This window comes from Cherax quadricarinatus, chromosome 39 (assembly GCF_038502225.1).
Source record: "Cherax quadricarinatus isolate ZL_2023a chromosome 39, ASM3850222v1, whole genome shotgun sequence".
Classification (NCBI taxonomy): Eukaryota; Metazoa; Arthropoda; class Malacostraca; order Decapoda; family Parastacidae; genus Cherax; species Cherax quadricarinatus.
In genome coordinates, this window is record NC_091330.1 from 30669795 (window position 1) to 30692908 (window position 23114).

A 23114-nucleotide genomic window follows, 5' to 3' on the forward strand; every position below is an offset into this window, starting at 1 on the left:
ATTAAAGTTGAAGGCCACCAGGAAAGTTAGTATGATGTTGGGAGGGGCTATAAGTCAGGTCCCACCCAAATCTTATGACGTGGTGGATGTCAAAGCTAAATTAGGTGGACATCGCAGAAACATTATTAGTGGTAGAGTCGTTACCCACGGCAATTACAGCAAGAGATCTTGCTGCAGCAGCCAAGTGATTGAAAGACCTTGGCGTGAAGCTGGCAGACCAGGGAATTATCACTGACACAGTCAGAAATGTAGGTATCCTGGTGGGAGCCAATCGGATAGATGACTTCCTGTCTACACGACGGACGTTTAGGGAAGCAATTGGTTTATACAGATCCCCAGTAGGACACATCATAGGCGGCAGGATTCCACCTGAATTCCCTGCCACGCCAGAAGGGGAAGGTGTCCCCATGATAGCTGAGGGAGTAGTGATAATGAGTACGAGCATACACGATGAACCGCCAGGGAAGCTGAACCCAGTAGGGCGTGACAAACACTCAGCCACCTTGGGAAAACACTTTTACGGTGTACGTAAAGAGGGAGATAGATTGCCATTAAATCCAGGGAACTTCGTATCAGTGGGAGGAAAGGCTACCAGGGCATGTGGGCCACTGGGTGGGAAAGTACGGAGCCGCTCAGTCAAGGCTAGACATACAAAAGATGTTAAAGTTAAAGGAAAGGGTGCTAAGATCACCAGAACCAACAAGTTTACACCCCCAGAGGTCCGCACGGGGAAAACTGGACGGTCGAAGTTAGACCAAAGTCTGCTCGACGAGAGTGGCCAGATGGCACTCGTGTCCAGGGTCCACTGTGGGGGGCCTGCGGGAGGCAGACTTGATCTAGACTTAGCGCCTACCTTCGCTAGCGGGAGGATGTGGAAATTTATTTGGTCCTAAAGTTTCACAGGGCAGATACATCGTACAAAGATCCCATCAGGCCGTTTATGAAATGGCATGGTTGGGTGGCCCTTACACCCACCCAAAACACACACACACACCCGGGTTGGCGAAGGTGGTTGGAAGGTATTTCTTAATTGATAGATTTACCCTTCAGGGAAGAAGTAGGTAGTTTGTACTGTTAGTACACTAATATTAGGATTATTGAGGCAACTGTAGATAATAATAATGTAGACCTAAGACCTTAATGTAGGTAGTAATAGGCCGATAATGTAGGCAAACACTAGGTTATGTTAGCCAGGGAGAACTGGCAGCCCAAGTTTGAATACTGGGGCACGGGTTTGAGACCACAGTGCCCTTTCTTCTAAGACCAGGCACCATCTGAGCAACAAGTGCCGTGATCAGCAGGCGGCTCCCCCACGTGTCTTCACATACTAGACCTGGGGAAATCTGGTGGAGGCACCTCGATGTACCATAGATGACCTCCTCCATCAGGCCCATACAGTAAGACGAGACCTCCTTTTTTTTCTACGAGATTCTGGCCAGTTTCTGGGGAAAATTGCGAGTGAGTTGAGCTGAGGGCCTTTGTGCAGGCGGCAGTTCATGACCAGTACGTACCGGCATCACTCCTTCAGGCTTAGAAGCTAGTGTCCATTTCTGCATAGTTACTAGGGGATACACACCCCCTTGGAAATAGGAATTTCAGAGGTGCAGGCAGGTCACTAATATCGACTGAATATTGCAGGAATTAAGACTCCCGGTTGCACGTGGTTCTGAGGGGAAGTCCAGAGGGGAGGGAAGTCTTGCAACATCAGTCATTTGTGGAAATCTGTTCTATAAGCCATTTGTGAGGCTGAGGTGCCGACCTCAGAGCTCGGTGTCAACAGAGCTAGCTAGGGTAAGCAACTCACATGGAGGCAGTCTAGACAAATTTTCACACAGAGTTAATTTGTTCTATATATAGGGTAGGATCTGTGTTGCTTAGTCTATCTTTCTAGTTTGGTCCCACCTTATGTTTTTGTTATTGAAGTTGAATTTGGTGAAGGCTCCCTCGTGACTGACCATATTTTCTCCATCTGGGGCTCCCCACATACATGTCTGAACCTCTTTTATGTTGTGATCTGAGTATATTGTTTTTGATATGACAACATTTCGTATCAGATCATTGTTGTTAGTGAAGATGAGGTCCAGCATATTCTCCAGTCTTGTTTACCTGGAGTTTACCTGGAGAGAGTTCCGGGGATCAACACCCCCGCGTTCCGGTCTGCGACCAGGCCTCCTGGTGGATCAGAGCCTGATCAACCAGGCTGTTACTGCTGGCTGCACGCAATCCAACGTACGAGCCACAGCCCAGCTGGTCAGGTACCGACTTTAGGTGCTTGTCCAGTGCCAGCTTGAAGACTGCCAGGGGTCTATTGGTAATCCCCCTTATGTATGCCGGGAGGCAGTTGAACAGTCTAGGGCCCCTGACACTTATTGTATGGTCTCTTAACGTGCTAGTGACACCCCTGCTTTTCATTGGGGGATGTTGCATCGTCTGCCAAGTCTTTTGCTTTCTTTGTGAGTGATTTTCTAGGATTTTCCAGGTGTATATAATCATGTATCTCTCCTGCCTGCGTTCCAGGGAATACAGGTTCAGGAACATTAAGTGCTCCCAGTAATTGAGGTGTTTTATCTCCATTATGCGCGCCATGAAGGTTCTCTGTACATTTTCTAGGTCAGCAATTTCACCTGCCTTGAAAGGTGCTGTTAGTGTGCAGCAATATTCCAGCCTAGATAGAACAAGCGACCTGAAGAGTGTCATCATGGGCTTGGCATCCCTAGTTTTGAAGGTTCTCATTATCCATCCTCTCATTTTTCTAGCAGCTGCGATTGATATAATGTTATGGTCCTTGAAGGCGAGATCCTCCGACATGATCACTCCCAGGTCTTTGACGTTGGTTTTTCGCTCTATTTTGTGGAAGGAATTTGTTTTGTACCCTAATGAAGTTTTAATTTCCTCGTGTCTACCATATCGGAGTAATTGAAATTTCTCATCGTTGAACTTCATATTGTTTTCTGCAGCCCATTGAAAGATTTGGTTGATGTCTGCCTGGAGCCTTGCAGTGTCTGCAATGGAAGACACTCATGCAGATTCGGGTGCCATCTGCAAAGGAAGACACGGTGCTGTGGCTGACATCCTTGTCTATGTCAGATATGAGGATGAGAAACAAGATGGGAGAGAGTACTGTGCCTTGTGCTCTGTCCGATCACACAGTTACTCTACACTCAAGAAGCCTCTCTTCAACCCCGCCGGGGTGTAGAATTTATATTCTACAAACGTCACATCCTTTTCACAATGCTGTCGAATCGTGAGAAAATCAAGCCTGTAAATGGTGCAATAAATGACTTCTCGAAGTTAGCTTTAGCTACCGTCGTTAGGACCTGCCTGCAGGTCAAATTTACGGCAATCCACTCTCTGAAGGACTCCTTCATTGTCGTCTGCACAGTCGACACGGAAGCATCAAAACTAATGGACGACTCTTCAATCAGGACCCTACAAACACAACAATTCACTCTATCCCAGTCTCCATTCTTGAAGTCGAAACGTTCGGTCTTTGTGAAAAGACTGGACAATATCGTCACCTCTCTCTCTACTGAAGCACTGAAGACATCTACTGAGGAACAAAACACCTGGGCCTCGGTAGACAGCATCTCCAAGATCCCTAACGCCTCATCTATGCTAAAGATTACATTCTCAGACATCTCCATGGCTGCCCAAGCTCTCTCTCGGTGTGGCCATCTCATATTACCACATTCACCCTAGTCATATAGAACAAGAACGTTTCACATACATCTCCCACTGCTGGACCTGCTACTCCTATAAACACACCACCAAGGACTGCCCCATCAAGGATAAGAAGTTTTGTTCAAAATGTGGGAATGATGGACACGATTTCAGATCCTGCACCATTACTACAGCACCAACATCTCTTAACTGCAAGGGTAATCATCATACCCTTGCAGCTAAGTGCCCACTCAGGAAAGAAATCACATTGAAGAAAACTAAAGTTCTGAAGAACACCTCCAATTCACCGACATACGCTGCAGTAACCAAACCAGGAGGGAATTACTAGTGAAATGAGCAAATTCGCCGATGACACAAAGATAGGTAGAATAATTGATTCAAACGTAGATATCAGGGAACTTCAGGAGGATTTAGACAAACTCAATACCTGGTCAGCAAAGTGGCAGATGCAGTTCAATGTAGATAAATGCAAGGTTCTGAAGCTCGGGAGTGTCCATAACCCTAGCCAAATCCAGTCATTCCTGGAGTGGAACCACAGTCGATGGCCTCCACTCCAAACCAACAGATACAGATACAAATGCCAGAAAAAAAATCCCCCCCCCCAGTACCAACAATACCACCAGTCCGATGACATTCTTCTTTGCAAATATACAGGGTCTAAAGCCAGCAACAAACAACAAAATACCTTTCATCCGTGGACTGCTTGCAGAGGCAAAGGCAATGTTCGCGACTTTCACTGAGACCCACATAAAGGATCACTTAGACAACGAAATATGGATCCCAGGTTACAACCTATACAGATGTGACAGAGTGAACAGGCAAAAAGGGGGGGTTGGCCTGTACATTGCAGTCACTTGTTTGCACAGAACTGCTTAATGCCTCAAATGATGTAGTGGAAGTTTTAGCAGTAAAGGTCGAGAACCAAAACCTAGTCATTGTGGTAGTCTACAAGCCTCCGGATGCAACATCCCAGCAATTCCAGGAACAGCTGTTAAAAATTGACAACTGTCTGGAAAATCTTCCAGCTCCTGCACCCAACATCATGCTCCTGGGGGATTTCAACTTAAGGCACCTAAAATGGAGGAATATAGCAAATAATATTGTTGCAGTAATAACACCAGGAGGCAGCTCTGATGAAAACTCACACTCACACGAGCTTTTAAATCTCTGCACAAAATTCAATTTAAACCAGCAAATAATAGAGCCTACTAGAATGGAGAATACACTAGACCTCATCTTCACTAACAATGATGATCTCATAAGAAATGTCACCATATCAAAAACAATATACTCAGATCACAACATAATTGAGGTTCAGACATGTATGCGCAGAGCCCCAGACCGACAAAATGAGATTAGTAACGAGGGAGCATTCACCAAATTCAACTTCAATGACTTAAGAAATCGTAATGACACGATTGCAAATAAACCATACCCCCGGCCGGGATTGAATACCCCCGGCCGGGGGTATGGTTCAACTTCAATAACTAAAACATAAAGTGGGACCAAGTAAACCAAGTCCTAACCGATATAAGCTGGGAAGATATACTAAGCAACACAGACCCCAACTTATGCCTAGAACAGATTAACTTGGTGGCACTCGATGCATGCACAAGACTTACTCCTCTAAGAAAAAGGAGGAGTAGATGTAAAATAGAAAGAGACAGGCGCTTTCTTTACAGGCGACGGAGAAGAATAACAGAGCGGCTAAAAGTGGTCAATCTATCTGAAATGCGTAGGGAGACACTGGTCAGAGAAATAGCAAACATCGAACTTAAGCTAAAGGAATCTTATAGGAGTCAGGAATCGCGGGAAGAACTAAACGCCATAAATGAAATCGAAAGAAACCCAAAGTATTTCTTCTCCTATGCCAAATCAAAGTCGAGAACAACGTCCAGTATTGGGCCCTTACTTAAACAAGATGGGTCCTACACAGATGACAGCAAGGAAATGATTGAGCTACTCAAGTCCCAGTATGACTCAGTTTTTAGCAAGCCACTAACCAGACTGAGAGTCGAAGATCAAAATGAATTTTTTATGAGAGAGCCACAGAATTTGGTTAACACAAGCCTATCTGATGTTATCCTGACGCCAAATGACTTCGAACAGGCGATAAATGACATGCCCATGCACTCTGCCCCAGGGCCAGACTCATGGAACTCCGTGTTCATCAAGAACTGCAAGTAGCCCCTATCATGAGCCTTTACCATCCTATGGAGAGGGAGCATGGACACGGGGGTCGTCCCACAGTTACTAAAAACAACAGACATAGCCCCACTCCACAAAGGGGGCAGTAAAGCAACAGCAAAGAACTACAGACCAATAGCACTAACATCCCATATCATAAAAATCTTTGAAAGGGTCCTAAGAAGCAAGATCACCATCCATCTAGAAACCCATCAGTTACACAACCCAGGGCAACATGGGTTTAGAACAGGTCGCTCCTGTCTGTCTCAACTATTGGATCACTACGACAAGGTCCTAGATGCACTAGAAGACAAAAAGAATGCAGATCTAATATATACAGACTTTGCAAAAGCCTTCGACAAGTGTGACCATGGCGTAATAGCGCACAAAATGCGTGCTACAGGAATAACAGGAAAAGTCGGTCGATGGATCTATAATTTCCTCACTAACAGAACACAGAGAGTAGTAGTTAACAGAGTAAAGTCCGAGGCAGGCACAGTGAAAAGCTCTGTTCCACAAGGCACAGTACTCGCTCCCATCTTGTTCCTCATCCTCATATCTGACATAGACAAGGATGTCAGCCACAGCACCGTGTCTTCCTTTGCAGATGACACCCGAATCTGCATGACAGTGTCTTCCATTGCAGACACTGCAAGGCTCCAGGCGGACATCAACCAAATCTTTCAGTGGGCTTCAGAAAACAATATGAAGTTCAACGATGAGAAATTTCAATTACTCAGATATGGTAAACATGAGGAAATTAAATCTTCATCAGAGTACAAAACAAATTCTGGCCACAAAATAGAGCAAAACACCAACGTCAAAGACCTGGGAGTGATCATGTCGGAGGATCTCACCTTCAAGAACCATAACATTGTATCGATCGCATCTGCTAGAAAAATGACAGGATGGATAATGAGAATCTTCAAAACGAGCAATGCCAAGCCCATGATGACACTCTTCAAATTCAAATTCAATTCAAATTCAAAGTTTATTCTCTATAAGGATTACAACGCTGAGTTTACAGAAATTTGGTTATTGTGTGGTTTACATGTAGTAAAATTGTGATTACAGTGTACCACTAGAACGCTTAGCATAGCTAGGCATTGTAAAATATTACAAATTATGAGGTAAGTTGGTATTATGGCTAAGTGACTAAATACTAGTTTGTGCATTTAGCAATGTGAATGCTTTTGTTTTGGCACAGTACATAGTTTCAGTATTGGAGTATCACAGGATTCATTATTTTAAGATTGAGATTAATATTTCTGTTTATGGTCAAATGAGTGAGTGAGTGTAAGTGTGAACCACCAGGTGGTATTCGTGTAGTTAGTTGACGGGGTGTATCAGGGAGATAAGATGTTTTCTAATGGTAGTTTTGAAGGTGATGAATGTGTCTGCAGTTCTAGAGTTCTCAGGTAGGGTATTCCAGATTTTAGGGCCTTTGACATACATTGAATTTTTGTAAAGGTTTAGTCGGACACGGGGAATGTCTTAGAGATGTTTGTGTCTGGTGTTATGCCTGTGGGTTCTGTCACAACTATCAAGAAAGCGTTTTAGGTCAAGGTTGATATTAGAGTTTAAGGCCCTGTAGATGTAGATTGCACAGTAGTAAGTGTGGAAGTACTGAACTGGGAGTAAGTTTAGGTCTATGAAGAGTGGGGGGGGGTGTTGCCAGGGATGGGATTTAGTGATTATTCTTACTGCAGCTTTTTGTTGGGTTATTATTGGCTTTAGGTGTGTTGCTGCAGTTGATCCCCAAGCACAAATAGCATAGGTGAGGTATGGATAAATAAGTGAGTGGTATAGTGTGAGAAGGGCATTTTGCAGCACGTAGTATCGTATCTTGGAGAGGATCCCAACCGTTTTGGATACTTTTTTGGTTATATGCTGGATATGGGTGCTGAAATTCAGGTTGTTGCCTAGGAATTTTCCCCCATTATTTCTGGTAATTAGAGTGTTGTCAATCTTAATGTTAATTTGTGCATCTCCTGCTCTGCTACCAAACATAATATAGTAGGTTTTGTCAGTGTTAAGCGTAAGTTTATTGGCTGTCATCCAAGTCGATATTTTAATCAGCTCCTCATTCACAATGGTGTTGAGGGTGGCAAGATTAGGGTGAGAGATGACATAAGTCGTGTCATCAGCAAAGAGAATGGGTTTCAGGTGTTGGGATACGTTTGGAAGGTCATTGATGTATATGAGGAAGAGCAGGGGACCAAGGACACTTCCCTGCGGAACTTCAGTATCAAGTGGCCGTGTTGCTGATGCTGTGTCTTTAATGGTGACGTACTGATACCTTTTAGTAATGTAAGATTTGAAATAAGCAAGCGCATGGCCTCTTATACCGTAATGATCAAGTTTGTGGAGTAGGATGTCGTGGTCTACTGTGTCAAAAGCTTTTCTTAGGTCAATAAAAATTCCTAGTGGATATTCCTTATTTTCCAATGCTGTGTAAAGCAGATCTAGCATTTTTATGATTGCATCATTAGTGCTTTTATTTTTCCTGAATCCAAATTGGCAGGGGTTGAGTATGTTTTGAGCCGTTATAAATGAATACAGTCTCCTGTGCACGAGTTTCTCAAAGATTTTGGATAGCAATGGTAAGTTAGATATTGGCCTATAGTTGTTTAAGTCTGTAGGGTCACCACCTTTATGTATTGGTGTAACCCTTGCCATCTTGAGTAGTTTCGGGAAGGTGCTAGTCTCTAGTGACTTGTTAAAAAGTAATGAAATTGCATGCGAAAGGACATGGGCCGCTCGCTTGTACAGTAATGGTGGGACATGAGACAGATTCCCCGAGTTATTTTTAAGTGACTTTATAATCTCAATGACTTCCGTGGGCTCAGTTGGTGCAAGATAGAAGGAATTAGGGAAATTCCCATCTAGGTAGTCCCCGGCATGGGCATTGGTATGTGGGATTTTACTAGCGAGATTAGATCCTATGTTTGAGAAGAAGTCGTTTATCTTGTTAGCTGTGTCAGTGGGATGTAGTGGTGTTTCATTAGGTTTAGTTAGGACAATATTCTTGGTTTTTCTCAGTTTGTGGGTCCCTAGAATCTGAGAGAGTGTTTTCCAGGTCTTTTTTATATCTCCTCTAGTGTCTGTGAATCTACTGGAGTAGTATAGTTGTTTGGCTTTCTTTATTACTTTGGTGAGAGCTGATGAATAGTGTTTATGAGTATCTTTGTGTATTAAGCCCTGTCTATATTGCTTTTCATATTGGTGTTTCTTGTCAATGGATTTCAGAATGGTGCTGGTTAGCCATGGGCAACCAAGCCGTTTGTTTGTGATCTGTTTTGTTTTTATAGGACAATGTTTGTTGTATAGTCTAAGTAATTTGTTAAGAAAAATGTCTGTCCAGTCATCAATACCATTGGCCTTGGAGAATTCTGTAGGCCAATCAACAGTCTCTAGGTCAGCTGTGAACTTCCTTACTGAGGCCTCGTCATGGAGTCTAAATGAGACTTTGTTGTATTTAAGTGGTGGTTTACTAATGTTTTCAGGAGGAAGGTAGGGTAGTGGTCTGTAGTGCTATCTGTGATTATCCCTGATTTAAGGGGGGCTTGTATATTGGTCCATATGTGGTCTATTATGGTTGCACTTGTCTCAGTGAGCCTGGTTGGTTTAGTTATTGTTGGTATGAGAAGTGTGTTGTTCATATTGTTGATGAAATCAGTTACAGGCTGATCATCTAGTAAGCCAAGGTTGATGTTGAAGTCTCCAGCTAAGAGAAGGTGGTGCTTATTCATTTGTCTGTTTGTTATTAGTGACTTTAATTTCTCGCTGAAATTTGGGATGTTTGTGTGAGGCATCCGGTAATTGGCACCGATTGTTATAGGCGTCTTAAGGTTTTTTACAGTAAAATTAGCAAAAATGTATTCCCCATATTCATCACTAAAGCAAGTGGTGCTAAGACAAGATAATTGGTCATTTGTTCTATCTAGGCTGGAATATTGCTGCACACTAACAGCACCTTTCAAGGCAGGTGAAATTGCTGACTTAGAAAATGTACAGAGAACCTTCACGGCGCGCATGACGGAGATAAAACACCTCAATTACTGGGAGCGCTTGAGGTTCCTGAACCTGTATTCCCTGGAACACAGGCGGGAAAGATACATGATTATATACACCTGGAAAATCCTAGAGGGACTAGTACCGAACTTGCACACGAAAATCACTCACTACGAAAGCAAAAGACTTGGCAGACGATGCAACATCCCCCAAATAAAAAGCAGGGGTGTCACTAGCACGTTAAGAGACCATACAATAAGTGTCAGGGGCCCGAGACTGTTTAACTGCCTCCCAGCATACATAAGGGGGATTGCCAACAGACCCCTGGCAGTCTTCAAGCTGGCGCTGGACAAGCACCTAAAGTCAGTTCCTGATCAGCCGGGCTGTGGCTCGTACGTTGGTTTGCGTGCAGCCAGCAGTAACAGCCTGATTGATCAGGCTCTGATCCACCAGGAGGCCTGGTCACAGACCGGGCCGCCAGGGCGTTGACCCCCGGAACTCTCTCCAGGTAAACTCCAGGTAGCACTTATAAGTTAAACAATGTAGAACTTAGCCATACAGATTGTAAAAAGGACTTGGGGGTTATGGTGAGCAGTAACCTTAAACCAAGACAGCAGTGCCTAAGCGTACATAATAGGGCAAATAGATTATTGGGATTTATATCAAGAAGTGTAGGCAACAGAATGCAACAGTTAGGTATCTTTATTTCGAAACGTTTCGCCTACACAGTAGGCTTCTTCAGTCGAGTACAAAAAAGTTGATAGAAGCAGAAGAGACTTGAAGACGATGTAATCAGTCCATCACCCTTAAAGTTTTCAGGTGGTCAGTCCCTCAGTCTGGAGAAGAGCATTGTTCTATAGTCTGAAACAATAGACTATAGAACAATGCTCTTCTCCAGACTGAGGGACTGACCACCTCAAAACTTTAAGGGTGATGGACTGATTACATCGTCTTCAAGTCTCTTCTGCTTCTATCAACTTTTCTGTACTCGACTAAAGAAGCCTACTGTGTAGGCGAAACGTTTCGAAATAAAGATACATAACTGTTGCATATGTGTCTTACCTAACAACCTGTCGGTATTTTATACCATTTTAATGTTCAGGCAACAGAAGTCCAGAGGTTACACTGCAGCTTTATACATCATTAGTAAGGCCTCACCTAGATTATGCAGCTCAGTTCTGGTCCCCATATTACAGAATGGACATAAATTCGTTAGAAAACATTCAGCGTAGAATGACTAAATTAATACATAGCATTAGAAATCTTCCTTATGAAGAAAGATTGAAGACTCTTAAATTACATTCACTTGTTACGAAGAATGAGGGGAGACATGATCGAAGTCTATAAGTGGAAGATAGGTATTAATAAAGGGGATATTAATAAGGTCTTGAGGATATCTCTCCAAGAGAGAACCCGCAGTAATGGATTTAAATTAGACAAGTTTAGATTTAGAAAGGACATAGGAAAGTATTGGTTTGGAAATAGGGTAGTTGATGAGTGGAACAGTCTACCTAGTTGGGTTATTGAGGCTAGGACTTTAGGTAGCTTCAAATTTAGGTTGGATAAATATATGAGTGGGAGGGGTTGGATTTGAGTGGGACTTGCAAATGAGTGGATAGAGTTATCAAACCTTATTTCTTGGGGAGCATTGAAAATTGGGTTGGGCAAATGTTTTGTTAGTGGGACGGATTGTACACCTGCCGAGTATGGGCCAACAGGCCTGCTGCAGTGATCCTCCTTTCTTATGTTCTTATATTGTTAGTGTCTTCCTGTGTAAAAACCGAGAGAAAATAATTATTTTAAATGAAGCACATTTCATTCTCTTTGTCAGTAAGATGCCTCAAATTATTTTTAAGGGGACCTATCTTATCCCTAACTTTTGTTCTACAGACCTGGAAAAAACTTTCTGGGTTAGTTTTCGAATCCCTAGCAACTTTGATTTCTAGATGAATGGTTCAGAGAACCGACATGTTGATAAATTAGACACATGTGCAACTCTTGGGTATCTTTATTGAGGAAACGTTTCGCCACACAGTGGCTTCATCAGTCCATACAAAGGAGAATCTTGAAGAACAGGAGGAGAATGAGGCAATCAGTCCCTCAACCTTGAGTCGATGTGGTCAGTCCATCAATCTTGAATAGAATCATTCCGACAGTATTTAAGTCTCCGCACTGTCGCTTGATCTTCAGATAGTTCCTGACTATGGAACTGAACTTCTCCAGGCCGAGGGACTGACAACCTCAAATTCTACGACTTTAAGGGTGATGGACTGATTACATCGTCTTCACATCTCTACTGTTCCTGCCTACTTTCTGTATTCGACTGAAGAAGCCTACTGTGTAGGCGAAACGTTTCGGAATAAAGTTGTCTAACTGTTGCATATGTGTCTTACCTAACAAGTCAAGCAGGTTATTTCCCCTTGTAGGCTCTGTCACAAACTGCCTCAAAAAAACAATCCTGGACTACTTCTAAGATTCTAAATTCCCAGTCAAGAAATTCCAATCAATATGATTGAAGTTAAAGTCTCCTAGAATTACTACATTATCATGCCTTGTGGCCTTAACAGTTTCCTCCCATAGCAGTCTCCCCTGGTCCCTATCTAAGTTTGGGGGACGGTATATTACTCCTAAAATAAATTTTTCATGACCCTCTGAAAATTCTATCCACACTCTGTATGTGTTACTTCAGACTTAACACCCGTTTTTATGCAACAGTTCAAGCGATCTCGGACATACAATGCCACCCCACCCCCCTTCCCGATACTTCTATCTACTTGGAACAATTTAAAACCCTGAATGTGACATTCTGCAGGCATGTCCCGACTTTTTGAATTAAACCATGTCTCAGTTATGGCAAATACATCAATGTTACCTGCACTAGCAACTAATCTCAACTCGTCCATCTTATTCCTAGCACTACAGCAATTAGCATAATATACATTGAAGGACCCTCCTTTCTCTTTACCCTTTCTGCTCATTTCTGTTTTTCTACTAACCCTACACCTAGTGTCACTGGCTTTCCAATATCTACCTCGTTCTGCTTATTACTAGTTCCCCTAGAACTCATAATATTACTACACTGGGACTTTACTGTTTTCCCGCCAAAACCCATACCACTTACTATTCCTAGTTTAATGTCCTAACAGCTCCCTCCACTGCAGTTGCCAGTGCCTCCACCCTACACCTAGATAAGTGAACCCCATCCCTGGCATACATGTCATTTCTGCCATAGAAGAGGTCCCAGTTGTCAATGAATGTTACCGCATTTTCCTTACAGTATTTGTCCAGCCAGCAATTGACACCAATTGCCTTGGACAACCATTTGTTTCCAACTCCTCTCCTTTGCAAAATACCACATATGACAGGGTTTCCACCCTTCTTCCTAATTATTTCTATTGCTGACCTATACCTGCTAATCAGGCCCTCACTCCTACGGCTGCCAACATCGTTGCCTCCTGCACTGAGGGAGATAATAGGATTGTTCCCATTACCTCTCATGATGTCATCCAGATGGCTAACAATATCCCCCATCCCAGCCCCAGGAAAACATACCCTCTACCTCCTCTTCCTGTCCCTAAGACAAAATGCCCTATCCATAAACTTAACCTATCTCCAACTAAAACAATGTTCTTACCTTCACTTGTGGAATTCGCCATGACGTTCTTGATGGTCTTTGTTGGGGTTTCTAGGGATGTTTCACTCACATTTTCCAATGCTTCCTTGGTGCTCATTGTGATGTTCCCAATTGACAACCCACATTCGTCAGGTAGCACCGAAAATGGGTTGGAAGTTTCCACAGTAGTCTTCTGGTTCTTTGTTGTTTCTGCCTCTCCAACAGTCTTCTTGATCCTGAGCTTGGCTTCATGTTGTGCAGCCACTGACCAGGTTCCTCTCTTAACCTGAGGACTCACAACAGGATTACTACGAATCCTCTTGTTCTCCTCCGTTACTTGCCATATCTCCAGCTTAGCAACCCTAAGCTCCTCTTTTAGCTGCTGGTAGAGTTGCTCAAGAGAGGGCATCCTGGTTCAGATTCACAGAGAGCACACGAACAAGTCTTCACAGAGCTAAGTACACGTCACCACTTAGAAATGAAAATACAGAGAATGTTTAATTTATATTTAATCTTTTTCATTAAGGAAAATAAAGAATGTGAAGAAAGTTATAATAGTTTTTCCCTCTAACAGCAAGAACCGGGTGCTAATGGAGAGGAAATAAATAACGGGATAACTCACGTTCGTCCCGGTAAAGGCTTTGAGCCCAGCTTTACCATGTTCAAGAAGATTGAGGTGAATGGTAACAAGGAGCATCCTCTGTACACATACCTCAAGGTAAGGAAGAAAGTGGACTGTTTGTGGAATTATCTGACAGACAGGCACTCAGCTCACATACTGAGGTCCGGGGTTCGATCCACGGTACGGCTGGGAATATTAGGACATGTTTCCTTAAGACACCTACTGTCCATGTTTACCAATCAGTAAAATAGGTACCAAAGTCTTAGTTGACTACTGTGGGTCGCATCCAGGGGATAAAATTCACCTAATTTGCCTAAAATGCTGTGCATGACAAAGGGCTTTCTGTATAGTGGTACTTTATTGATATCAGCTAAACCTGTATATCTTGTTCATATACTTGTGTAAATAAAGATTATTATTATATGATTATTATTATAACTTTTACTTATTATTATAATCCTGCGCCATATTGTTTTAATCTGCAAATTGCGATGTGTTTTGGTATGTATCAATCAATTCTCCTGGAACCAATTATGAAATTTAGCAATAGCCGACTTATTATATATACAGAATGACTTAGACCTGACTTAGGCATGTGATAAAGTCCATGTTTTTATGCCTAACATATAGGCTGCTTTCGAGGCTATGACATCGATATATATCAGAAGAGTCTTACTAATAAAAAATTCTCAGAGAATGTTCATGTTTTTTTTTTTCAATATGAACCGTTTTACTTATACCGGAAAAATCTATCTTTAACATCCAAAAAAAAAAAAACAGTATTTGAAAGCTCAGTATTCAACCTCTTGATTGGTTAAAATTTAAGGAAGTTGTTACATTGAACAATATATGAGCCAAACATATTTAGTTCAACTCTGTATGGTCTAGTTCTGATTATAATATGAACATTATTCTAGAATTCACAGGATATATGTATTTATGGTTAATATAATCTAAAAGCTGCAACCTATGTTGACATAATATCTTCATTTACTACAAGTACATGTACAAGATGTACAGTCCTAGCTGACATCAATGACATAATACTATTTATTTATTTATTTATTTATTTATTTATTTAATGTCTTTGCAAACAGTACATTGAGATTGTGTATATACAATAGTGGGTTGCAATACAAAGAGAACCTCTATTATGCCTGGGCATTATGGGTCAACTTAACATTATTGGCTTACAGTCTACTTAACACTAAGGAGTATATCATAGTTGTACAGTAGGATAGTAATTATTTCATAGTTGTACAGTAGAATATTAATTATAAATGAATCAAAATTTGTATAATACAAAGATATATTTATATTCTTAAATGCTTTTGTGAAAAACAATGATTCAATTATATTTGATCAGGCTCTGATCCACCATGAGGCCTGGTCACAGACCGGGCCGCGGGGGCGTTGACCCCCGGAACTCTCTCCAGGTAAACTCCAGGTAATGGATAAAAGGTTCAATGTGATTGTTGAAGTTATGATGTGGGAGTACATAGGTGAGTAAGTGTGTACTGAGTATTTAGCATTTAGTCTAGGGTGATTAAGTGGCTTTTGAGAAGAGTCTTAAATTGATTTTCAGACTGGGTTACTTTAATAACTTCTGGTAATGAATTCCATATTTTGGGGCCCTTTATGTGCATAGAGTTTTTACACAGTGTGATATGGACACGAGGTATATCAAAAAGAGATCTGTGTCTTGTGTTGTGGTCATGTGTCCTGTTTAGGTTGGTGAGGAGAAGTTTGAGTGGGGGGTTTATATTTGTGTGTATTGTTCTGTGTATGTAGTAGGCACATGAATAAGTATGGATGTTCTTAATGGTAAGCAGATTCAGACTTTTGAAAATTGGTGGAGTATGCTGGCAGGAGTGGGAATTTGTTATCATTCTTACTGCTGCCTTTTGCTGGGTTATTAGGGGTTTTAAGTGATTGGATGTTGTTGATCCCCATGCACAAATTCCATATGTAAGATAAGGGTATATGAGTGAATGGTACAGTGCCAGGAGAGCTGATTGTGGAACGTAGTACCTTATCTTTGATAGTATGCCTACAGTCTTGGAGATTTTCTTGGTGATTTGTTGTATGTGTGTCCAGAACTTTAGGCTACTGTCAAGGTGGATACCTAGGAATTTTCCCTCTGCGAGTCTTGTGACTGATGATCCATTTAGCGTAATATTAATTGGATCATTTGCAGCTTTGTTTCCAAACTGAATGAAATAGGTTTTATCAGTGTTCAGGGTAAGTTTGTTAGTCATCATCCAGGCAGATATTTTCTGTAATTCAGCATTGACTGTGTTTGCTAGTATGACTGCGTTTGGGTGGGAAAAGACATATGTAGTGTCATCTGCTAACAATATGGGTTTGAGTAGCTGTGATGCATTCGGTAGATCATTGATGTAGATGAGAAAGAGGAGTGGTCCAAGGACGCTTCCTTGTGGGACTCCTACTGTGATTGGTTGGGTGGAAGAGTTTGCATCATTTGCATACACATATTGAGTTCTGTTACTAAGGTATGACTTTAGGTAGTTGAGGGAGTGGCTTCTGATACCATAGTGCATTAATTTGGAGTACAGTAGTTCATGGTCAACTGTATCGAAAGCTTTACGTAAATCAATGAAAATGCCCAGCGGGACTTCTTTCTTTTCGAGTGCGGTATATATTAGTTCTAGCATGTGTATGATAGCATCATTTGTGCTTTTATTATTCCTGAATCCAAACTGACAAGGGTTTAATATGTTGTGCGAGACGAGGTAGGAATAGATCCGTCTATGAATTAATTTTTCAAAGATTTTAGAGAGCAGTGGTAAGTTAGATATTGGTCTATAGTTATTCAAGTCAGCTTGGTCACCTCCTTCGTGGATCGGAGTGACCCTCGCTATTTTGAGGATTGTTGGGAAGGTAGATGATTCAATGGATTTGTTAAAGAGCGTTGCAGTAATTGGTGACAATACTTGAGAAGCTTTTTTGTACATAAAAGCAGGCAAGTTGTTTATGTCTCCTGCCTTGTTTTTAAGGGTGTTTGTGATGAGCAAATATTCAGTGAGGTTGGTTGGAGATAGGAATAGCGTATTTGGGTAGGTTCCTATGAGGTAGTCTGATGGACGGGTGTTTGTGCTTGGAATTTTGTTTGCTAGATTTTTTTCCTATGGTGGAGCAGAAAACATTAAGTCTGTTTGCTGTTTCGGTTGGAGTGAGTAGGGGTTCATCTGATTTTGTTAGTCTGATTACCTGGAGTTTACGTGGAGAGAGTTCCGGGGGTCAACGCCCCCGCGGCCCGGTCTGTGACCAGGCCTCCTGGTGGATCAGAGCCTGATCAACCAGGCTGTTACTGCTGGCTGCACGCAAACCAACGTACGAGCCACAGCCCGGCTGGTCAGGAACCGACAACGAAATATGGATCCCAGGTTACAACCTATACAGATGTGACAGAGTGAACAGGCAAAAGAGGGGGGTTGGCCTGTACATTGCAGAGTCACTTGTTTGCACAGAACTGCTAAATGCCTCAAATGATGAAGTGGAAGTTTTAGCAGTAAAGGTCGAGAACCAAAACCTAGTCATTGTGGTAGTCTACAAGCCTCCAGATGCAACATCTCAGCAATTCCAGGAACAGCTCTTAAAAATTGACCACTGTCTGGAAAATCTTCCAGCCCCTGCACCCAACATCTTGCTCCTGGGGGATTTCAACTTAAGGCACCTAAAATGGAGGAATATAGCAAATAATATTGTTGCAGTAATAACACCAGGAGGCAGCTCTGATGAAAACTCACACTCACACGAGCTTTTAAATCTCTGCACAAAATTCAATTTAAACCAGCAAATAATAGAGCCTACTAGACTGGAGAATACACTAGACCTCATCTTCACTAACAATGATGATCTGATAAGAAATTTCACCATATCAAAAACAATATACTCAGATCACAACATAATTAAGGTTCAGACATGTATGCGTGGAGCCCCAGACCGACATAATGAGACTAGTCACGAGGGAGCATTCACCAAATTCAACTTCAGTAACAAAAACATAAAGTGGGACCAAGTAAACCAAGTCCTAACCGATATAAGCTGGGAAGATATACTAAGCAACACAGACCCCAACGTATGCCTAGAACACATTAACTTGGTGGCACTCGATGTATGCACAAGGCTTATTCCTCTAAGAAAAAGGAGGAGTAGATGTAAAATAGAAAGAGACAGGCGCTCCCTTTACAGGCGATGGAAAAGAATAACAGAGCGGCTAAAAGAGGTCAATATATCTGAAATGCGTAGGGAGACACTGGTCAGAGAAATAGCAAGCATCGAACTCAAGCTAAAGGAATCTTATAGGAGTCAGGAATCGCGGGAAGAACTAAAAGCCATAAATGAAATCGAAAGAAACCCAAAGTATTTCTTCTCCTATGCCAAATCAAAGTCGAGAACAACATCCAGTATTGGGCCCCTACTTAAACAAGATGGGTCCTACACAGATGACAGCAAGGAAATGAGTGAGCTACTCAAGTCCCAATATGACTCAGTATTTAGCAAGCCGCTAACCAGACTGAGAGTCGAAGATCAAAATGAATTTTTTATGAGAGAGCCACAAAATTTGGTTAACACAAGCCTATCCGATGTTATCTTGACGCCAAATGACTTCGAACAGGCGATAAATGACATGCCCATGCACTCTGCCCCAGGGCCAGACTCATGGAACTCCGTGTTCATCAAGAACTGCAAGAAGCCCCTATCATGAGCCTTTTCCATCCTATGGAGAGGGAGCATGGACACGGGGGTCGTCCCACAGTTACTAAAACCAACAGACATAGCCCCACTCCACAAAGGGGGCAGTAAAGCAACAGCAAACAACTACACACCGATAGCACTAACATCCCGTATCATAAAAATCTTTGAAAGGGTCCTAAGAAGCAAGATCACCACCCATCTAGAAACCCATCAGTTACACAACCCAGGGCAACATGGGTTTAGAACAGGTCGCTCCTGTCTGTCTCAACTATTGGATCACTACGACAAGGTCCTAAATGCACTAGAAGATAAAAAGAATGCAGATGTAATATATACAGACTTTGCAAAAGCCTTCGACAAGTGTGACCATGGCGTAATAGAGCACAAAATGCGTGCTAAAGGGATAACAGGAAAAATCGGTCGATGGATCTATAATTTCCTCACTAACACAACACAGAGAGTAGTCGTCAACAGAGTAAAGTCCGAGGCAGCTACGGTGAAAAGCTCTGTTCCACAAGGCACAGTACTCGCTCCCATCTTGTTCCTCATCCTCATATCCGACATAGACAAGGATGTCAGCCACAGCACCGTGTCTTCCTTTGCAGATGACACCCGAATCTGCATGACAGTGTCTTCCATTGCAGACACTGCAAGGCTCCAGGCAGACATCAACCGAATCTTTCAGTGGGCTGCAGAAAACAATATGAAGTTCAACGATGAGAAATTTCAATTACTCAGATATGGTAAACACGAGGAAATTAAATCTTCATCAGAGTACAAAACAAATTCTGGCCACAAAATAGAGCGAAACACCAACGTCAAAGACCTGGGAGTGATCATGTCGGAGGATCTCACCTTCAAGGACCATAACATTGTATCAATCGCATCTGCTAGAAAAATGACAGGATGGATAATGAGAACCTTCAAAACTAGGGAGGCCAAGCCCATGATGACACTCTTCAGGTCACTTGTTCTATCTAGGCTGGAATATTGCTGCACACTAACAGCACCTTTCAAGGCAGGTGAAATTGCTGACCTAGAAAATGTACAGAGAACCTTCACGGCTCGCATAACGGAGATAAAACACCTCAATTACTGGGAGCGCTTGAGGTTCCTGAACCTGTATTCCCTGGAATGCAGGCGGGAGAGATACATGATTATATACACCTGGAAAATCCTAGAGGGACTAGTACCGAACTTGCACACGAAAATCACTCACTACGAAAGCAAAAGACTTGGCAGACGATGCAACATCCCCCCAATGAAAAGCAGGGGTGTCACTAGCACGTTAAGAGACGATACAATAAGTGTCAGGGGCCCGAGACTGTTCAACTGCCTCCCAGCATACATAAAGGGGATTACCAACAGACCCCTGGCAGTCTTCAAGCTGGCACTGGACAAGCACCTAAAGTCGGTTCCTGACCAGCCGGGCTGTGGCTCATACGTTGGTTTGCGTGCAGCCAGCAGCAACAGCCTGGTTGATCAGGCTCTGATAAACCAGGAGGCCTGGTCACAGACCGGGCCGCGGGGGCGTTGACCCCCAGAACTCTCTCCAGGTAAACTCCAGGTGCTTGTCCAGTGCCAGCTTGAAGACTGCCAGGGGTCTGTTGGTAATCCCCCTTCTGTATGCTGGGAGGCAGTTGAACAGTCTCGGGCCCCTGACACTTATTGTATGGTCTGTTAACGTGCTAGTGACACCCCTGCTTTTCATTGGGGATGTTGCATCGTCTGCCAAGTCTTTTGCTTTCGTAGTGAGTGATTTTCGTGTGCAAGTTCGGTACTAGTCCCTCTAGGATTTTCCAGGTGTATATAATCATGTATCTCTCCCGCCTGCATTCCAGGGAATACAGGCTCAGGAACCTCAAGCGCTCCCAGTAATTGAGGTGTTTTATCTCCGTTATGCGTGCTGTGAAGGTTCTCTGTACATTTTCTAGGTCAGCAATTTCACCAGCCTTGAAAGGTGCTGTTAGTGTGCTGCAGTATTCCAGCCTAGATAGAACAAGTGACCTGAAGAGTGTCATCATGGGCTTGGCCTCCCTAGTTTTGAAGGTTCTCATTATCCATCCTGTCATTTTTCTAGCAGATGCGATTGATACAATGTTATTGTCCTTGAAGGTGAGATCCTCCAACATGATCACTCCCAGGTCTTTGACGTTGGTGTTTCGCTCTATTTTGTGGCCAGAATTTGTTTTGTACTCTGATGAAGATTTTATTTTCTCGTGTTTACCATATCTGAGTAATTGAAATTTCTTATCGTTGAACTTCATATTGTTTTCTGCAGCCCACTGAAAGATTTGGTTGATATCCGCCTGGAGCCTTGCAGCGTCTGCAATGGAAGACACTGTCATGCAGATTCGGGTGTCATCTGCAAAGGAAGACACGGTGCTGTGGCTGACATCCTTGTCTATGTCAGATATGAGGATGAGGAACAAGATGGGAGCGAGTACTGTGCCTTGTGGAACAGAGCTTTTCACCGTAGCTGCCTCGGACTTTACTCTGTTGCCTACTACTACTCTGTGTTCTGTTAGTGAGGAAATTATAGATCCATCGACCGACTTTTCCTGTTATTCCTTTAGCACGCATTTTGTGCGCTATTACGCCATGGTCACACTTGTCGAAGGCTTTTGCAAAGTCTGTATATATTACATCTGCATTCTTTTTGTCTTCTAGTGCATCTAGGACCTTGCTTTGTTTTTGGATAACTTTTTAGTTCCAAGAATTTCAGATAGAATTTTCCAGGTTTTTTTCATATCACCTTTGATGTTATGTAATCTATTCTAATAATAAAAATTTTTTGATCTTCTTATCAGGCTGGTAAGTGCTGACGAGTAACATTTAGACTGTTCTCTAGTTATTTGACCCATTCTATACTGTTTTTCATATTTGTGCTTTGTGTTAATGGATTTGAGGATGTTTGGTGTTAGCCAGGGATTATTCAGTCTCTTTGCTGTGATCTGTTTAGTTTTTCTGGGGCAATGTCTGTTATAGAGGCATTGGGCTTTTTTTTGAAAATTATTTATACATTCATACATATCTGTATATGTTTCAAGCTCATTTTGCCAATCGATGTTATTTATAGCTGCTATAAAGTTGTTAACTGCTGTGGCATTATGTAGTCTGAAGGTTACTTTTGTGGTACTTTGCCCAGATTAGTTATGAGAAAGGTTGGGTAGTGGTCTGTAGTGTTGTCTGTAATTATGCCTGATTTTAAAGGGGATATGGTGTTTGTCCAGATGTTGTCTATTAAGGAGATGCTTGTCTCGGAGATTCTTGTAGGTTTAGATATTGCTGGTAGCAACAGGCAGTTACTCATTGTGTTTGTGAATTCGGTTACTTGTGGGTCCTGGTCGTGTAGTATGTTTATGTTGAAATCACCTGTTAGTAGTAGGTGGTCTTTATTCATGTGTGCATCTGTAATCATATTTCCTAGTTTTTCACTAAAGTGGTAAATGTTTGACTGTGGTACTCTGTAGAAGTTTATAACTGTGAGGGGTTTTTGCAGGTCTTTTGATTTAAATTTGGCTATGATATATTCTCCATGTTCATCCCTTGTGCAAGATTCATTCATACATTCGAGTTGATTTGAATAGTATATAGCTGTTCCTCCATCTTGCTGGTCTGTTCTACAGTTGTGTATGACCATGTAGCCAGGAATGGTATAGACATCTGTAATATCAGGCTTAAGCCAGGTTTCTGTGAGTGTGATGATTGATATATTGGAATGAAGGGAACTGAGTAATGCTGTGAGGTCATCATAATGTTTGCTCAAGGATCTGACATTGTAGTTAAAGATGGTTATGTTATTGTTTGTACTGAGTAATGTCTTTGCTTGGTCTGCTGTGTAGTAATTATAGTTGCTGTTTGATTCGTGTAATTCATTTAGTAAAAAGTTTACGTCAGGATCTATGTCTGTAATCATAGGATGAGAGTAATTTTACAAACTAGATTTTCTGAGTAAAATGATATAAGATTTATATTGAATCTACAACTAGACTTATGACTAAGACTCCGTGATTAATCTAAAACTTGTAAAAATTTGAAAGAAAAAGGGATTATTACAGAACCGATAATTCAGTTATACACTTAAGTATCTAATAGCACCTTAATTATTTTAAAAAGTGAGTTTATGAACTACAGTAGATATTTACAATTAAAATAAAAGAGCTAATGGATATAATAGTAAAAGAATGTATTAAAAGTAAAATCAGTAGCACCTGAGGTAGTCTATAGCACCTGGAGTATTTTAATGGCAAAATAGTGAACTTGTTATGCTGA

General features: G+C 42.0%; 1 pseudogene; it reads left to right on the forward strand.

The window, feature by feature from the left end:
• LOC128696239 (glutathione peroxidase-like) overlaps positions 1-23114 on the forward strand; it is a 42675-nt pseudogene that overhangs the window by 10482 nt on the left and 9079 nt on the right.